Source organism: Lactuca serriola, chromosome 3, assembly GCF_051521515.1.
Source record: "Lactuca serriola cultivar US96UC23 chromosome 3, Lser_US96UC23_V15, whole genome shotgun sequence".
NCBI lineage: Eukaryota > Viridiplantae > Streptophyta > Magnoliopsida > Asterales > Asteraceae > Lactuca > Lactuca serriola.
Window position 1 is genome coordinate 129,377,538 of NC_136410.1, and position 6,123 is coordinate 129,383,660.

Consider the following 6,123-nt stretch of genomic DNA (forward strand, 5'->3'; position numbering starts at 1 on the left):
TTTTGGAATCATTTGACCTAAAATCAGATGATAGTTGCGAGTCTTGTTTGCTTGGAAAAATGACAAAGTCACCCTTCACTGATTCTTGTGAGAGGGGTGAAGGTTTGTTGGACCTCATACACACAGATGTGTATGCGCCCTTCAAAACCACCACAAGGGATGCTAATCGCTATTATGTGACTTTTACTGATGATTACAGTAGATATGGATATATCTACTTAATCAAGCATAAGTGAAAAACCTTTGAAAAATTCAAAGAGTTTAAGTAGGAGGTGGAGAATCAACTGGGCAGGAACATCAAGATGCTCTGATCCGATCGGGGAGTAGAGTATCTTAGTATTGAGTTCCTTGACTATTATAAGGAATATGGGATCATCTCATAATTGCCACCTCCTAGCTGAATGGTGTGGCTGAGAGGCGGAATCGAACCTTGTTGGACAAGGTTCGTTCCATGACGAGTTGAGCTTCGTTACCAATCTCATTCTGGGGGTATGCCTTAGAGACTGTCGCCCATATCCTTAATCTCGTCCCTACCAAAAAGGTTTCCAAAACAACTCACGAGATGTGGAATGGGAAAGTTCCAAATCTTGACCAAATCAAGATATGGGGTTGCGAGGCTTTCGTGAGATGCGAGTCTCACGAAAAGCTCGAACCTCGAAGAGAGAGGTGTATTTTCATTGGCTACCCACATAATCCTTTGGTTACCTCTTCTCAGACCTAGTGAGAATGTGGTCTTTGTGGCAAGGAGAGGACTCTTTCATGAGAGATAATTTATAAGCCAAGGACATAGTGGGAGGCAAATTGACCTTGAAGAACTTCAAGAGTCAAGCGGTGAAGGAACCTCAAACACTAGCAACCAACCTGAGGAGGAAACTCCTCTTGAGCCGATAGATAAGTCCGTACCTCTGAGGCGTTCCACTAGAGTTAGGAACACACCTGATTTTTATTATGGTTATCACATCACTACTGAAGGTGATACATTTATCAGTGATAGTACACTAATAGATTTGGATGAACCTAATAATCACAGGAAAGCCATGGAAGGCCCCGAGTCAGCTAAATGGAAGGAGGCGACGGGTAGCGAGATTCAGTCCATGTATGAAAATCAAGTTTGGAACTTGGTTGACAATGTACCAGGTCGTAAGACAGTTAGGTGAAAATGGATCTTCAAGAAGAAGAACGACATGGATGGGAAGGTACACACTTATAAAGTGAGACTGGTTGCGAAGGTCTTTACCCAAACTCCAGGAGTTGACTAAGATGAGACCTTCTCACTAGTAGTGAAGATCAAGTCTATTAGAGTTTTTGCTAGCCATATCTACATTTCATGATTATGAAATATGGCAAATGGATGTCAAAACCGCTTTCCTTAATGGAAAGTTGGCTAAGGATATTTACATGAATCAGCCAGAGGCTTTTGTCGATGAAAAGTACCCTAATAGAGTGTGTCATATTGAGAAATCCATTTATGGTTTGAAAGAAGCATCTCGCAGATGGAATCTTTGCTTCGATGAGAAAGTCAAAGAGTTTGCTTTTACAAGGAGCGAGGATGAGTCTTGTGTATATGTTAGGGCTAGTAGGAGTATGGTTAGCTTTTTGGTACTGGATGTGGATGACATACTACTCATAGGAAATGACATCCAAACTCTGAAGGAGTTTAAGTCCATGCTTGGGAAGTGTTTCGCTACGAAGGACCTTAGAGAAGATGCCTATATCTTAGGGATAAGGATACTGAAAGACAGGAGTAAAAGACTAATTGGACTTAGTCAGAGTACCTATTTGGATAATGTGTTGAAGAGGTTCAACATGGAGAATTCCAAGAAAAGGAGTTACCGATCCAGTACAATGCCAGACTGTGTAAAACTCAGAGTCCATGTACAAAGGCTGAGATAGTTGAGATGAGTCGATTATCATATGCTTCTGCTGTTGACTCGATCTTGTATGCTATGACTTGTACTCACCCTGATGTGGCCTTTGCTTTGAGCATGGTCAACAGATATCAGGGAAACCCTGGCAAGGCTCACTGGACTGCGGTAAAGAACATTCTCAAGTACCTGCGGAGGACTAAGGACTCGTTTCTTACTCTCGGTGGGAGTGATGACTTGAGAGTAGTTGGGTATAGTGATGCTAGATTTCAGACTGATAGGGATAATTTCCGCTCTCAGTCAGGCTGGGTCTTTACCCTGAATGGAGGAGCAATTACTTGGACAAGTCCAAACAAGAGATAGTAGCTGATTCTACTTGTGAATCAGAGTATATAGGAGCAAGTGAAGCGGAAAAGGAGGCGATATGGCTGAAGAGCTTCATTGTAGACCTTGGAGTTGTACCAGCTATACAGGAGCCTATGGATATTTTTTTGTGACAGCAATAGTGCGGTTGCCTTAGCCAAGGAACCAATAGATCATGGTAGATCCAGACACATTGACAGAAAATATCACTTCATAAGATGCAAGATAGAAGAAGGACTCCTTGTGGAAAAGAGTGTATCGTCAGCAGAGAACCCAACAGATCCCCTCATGAAGGGACTGACTAGGGTTAGGAATTTGCAACATGCGAGAAGCATCGGGCCGAGAGACGATATTAGTTTGAATAATTAGATAGCTATTTCTGAAACTTGTAAAATGTAATTGACATTTGATGACTAAATAAAAGTTGTTGTTTATTTATAAGTGAAGTGTTACTATCTTATGTTAATCATTTACTATTGTTTCAACTTTTCATGTTTTGATTTCCAGAATAATTATTTTATTCAAAACTCTACACAGTCGGTCATATGCTGGAAGTAAGTATTGAATTTGGCTTGTATGATTTGTCTAAGGTGCATTAGACAATTCAATGGTTGCTACAACATTCATGAGTGCTCATAAGGTCCGAGTATTGGATTAAACCCACGATCACTTGTATCACTTCATGGAATTTATCTCGAGTGATCGTGAGACGGTAATGTCATATATATCTTCAAACCTAGAGAAGTGAGTTGTTGACTATCAGTTGGTTATCCATTGATTGTATGAAAATGCATCAGTAACTTGATCTCATAAAACATGCTTTTGTGCATAACTCAACAAGTAGTTAGTAGAAGCAGATGAGTCAAAGTTTATCTGCTCCTTCTAGCAATAGAAGCGATATATGGGCCCCTCGATGATTTGGTTTTGACTTATGTGTCGGGCCCGGTCAGAACCTAATTGATGTGTTCAATTTAGTTCTATGTCAAACAAATCTAAGATCGAGAAACAACTGCTGGACAATAAGTACGACATTGTTCCATGTATTTGTCCGGCTGATATCTTGAGAACAGAAGATTATGTGATCACTTATCTAAAATGGTGCTTCATAGTTCAACAAATTTTTAAAGAGCTACAATTGCTGGTTGGTTCCTGAAGTTGTAATTGGAATTATAGTTAGCATACTTATCCAAGTGGGAGACTCTTGGATATGGTGTCTAAGTCCGTAACTATATTTGGTATGAACTTGACCCAACCCGACATGGTCCATTTGGGTTGCACTTCACCTAATCATTTGTATGGATATACTTTTGAGAATAAGATGCTTATGATCTATTAATATATTATAAGTTATAATATATTAATTTGAAATCATATTATTTAATTAGTATTGATCAGGAATAGATTTTAGAATTAATTTAGTGATCAAAAGAGGCTAATTAAATATGGACTCTCAAATATATATATATATATATATATATATATATATATATATATGGATTGGGCTAAGATTTATTTAGGATGGGCTAAGAGTATATGGAAGTCCATGGAGCTTTTAACCCATGGATCCTAGTTAAATGAAGAGTCATGGGTATTAGGGTTTAACCCTAATCCTCCATACTATATAAAGGTGTCCTTGGTTCTAGAATTGGCACTAGTGTGTGTGAGAAACACGTGTGGGCCGATTTTAGTGAGCATCATATTCTCTCAAGTATTTCCAAATTGTTTTGGGTGATTTGTGACACCACTTGAGGCATCTACAGTATTGGTACTAGGCTTAAAATCTCCAAGCAATCAACTACAACAGAAAGGTATGTTATTCTACCAAAAGTTTTATATTACAAGTACCCCATAACATGCTAGTTAGGTTGTAAACCTTGGAAAACAAATTTGGATGTATTTTATAGAAAACATAGATCCAAGGTTTGTATGGTTGCATGTACACCATAGGGGTCTTAGAATGCTCAAAACCCATCAAAAGATTGTCAACATTAGCTTGAAAAAGCTTCTGAATTGTTTCTTGACGAGAAGAGATTAGTTCCTTACATTTTGTAGTCATGAAAGTAGAATAATGATAAATAATTTCATCAAACTTCTTGTTCAATTTGCGAAAATCACCTTTAGTCATCGGAGCATCATCATCATCATCATCATCATCATCACTTTCCACATGAAATGTAAAATCAGTTGCAACAAAATCATCAATGGACTCTGAATCTTCTTTCATAAGGATTTATTTGTCAACATCATCAGTAACATGTGGAATTAATGTAAATTCAGGTGCATACACATGAGATTGAGACAAATTCACACCAATATTTTTATTTGGTCCCACATTAGATGTATTACTATGGATGTATGAGGTTCTATTCTTCTCCTAATGGGATTCAAAATTAGAAGCGTTTGGTGGAGGTTCTGTAGCTGTTGTGGTTTTGGATACAAAAGTAGCATTTGCCTCACTAAAAGCAGGGATATCAAAAGGTTTTGTTGAGAATTGATAAATTGGTTCAAAAGTGTTATTTTTTGGAATTGAAGTTTAATGAGAAGTAATAGAAAAAATTGGTGGTGTAGGAGGTGTTTGTGAAAGGCCTAGAAAAGGATCACAAACAATCTGTTTATAAATTTCTGCTTCAGACTCCATGTGTAAAGAGACAAGAGGAGTAGACATTGACTTGGTTGTTTTCATATCATTGTTCACAAAATCTTCTTCGTTGTTGAGTGTAACAACCCAAAATTTAGAAAGATTTAGTAAAATATTGACCAAAAAGGGCAATTTGGTCATTTATGAGAAAAAGATAGGAATATGAAGTCGTAACTTCATGGAGATGTCAAAACAATTTTAAGTCACTATAAGAGATTATATGAGTGAGTTCTAGAGAAAGAATGCATGAGAAATGCCTTTTTTTGCCAACAGGATAAAATTGGAATTTTTTTTTGCTTTTTAGGTTAACTTCATGACTTAATATATTAAGATATGTTTCAATTCAATTATATATGACTTAAAAACATGTAGATTATGTTTCCGCCTGTATGTGGATATACAAATCATCAAAAACGGATAAAAAACGAAGAAGATATGGGCATTTACAGTTGGGAAAAAAATTTCCTAAAGCTGGAACGAAATCAACAACATCCTTTGCTTATTGCCAGTACTGACGACGTTGGAAAGATAAGCTCATGACGTCAGCATATTTTGACCATAAAAATCTGATCTGTGGATGATTCTCTTCGAAACCCAGATACCCAAACACACCCCCAGGTGCGAAAAACACACATTTAAGTCGTATGGGTCAATTTTTGAAGGGATAACTTGATTTAACCTTCCATTTGATGAATTAATCTAAGAAATTCATCTTTTAACCCTCTAATTTCGGATTTAGGGTAATATTTTGTAGGTTTTGATGAAACCCTAAGTGAAGGGTTTGAGTTGAAATGATGAAATCGAGATAGTAGTTGATGTTGTATAGTTTATATATAGCTTATTTCAATGATTATGAACCTTGTGTGAAGATTGAAAAATTATATGAGAAATTTAATCCATGAGATTTAGGTTGAAGGGTTTTTTGTCGTAAAAAATGATAGTTTTTCACAAAAATCAGCAATGGAAGCTTTTAAAATTTTTATAAATTTCAAGTGATGCAAAAAAAAACCATCAAGGATCCTTTTAAAGAGGTTAGAATGAAGTTACAACAACCATAGGGTGTTTAGAAAATACAACCTTTGCAGCCTTTAGACCCTCTTGGATTTGGGGTGTTGAAGTAGATGGAAAGAACAAGGAGCTTGATCTTCTCTACAAGTACTCCACCAACAAGAATAAGGTAACAAAATTGCTAGATTACTTCTTTTACAAATTTGTTCTTGAAGCCTTTAGTGCTTAAACAGTTAAGCGCTAAAAGAA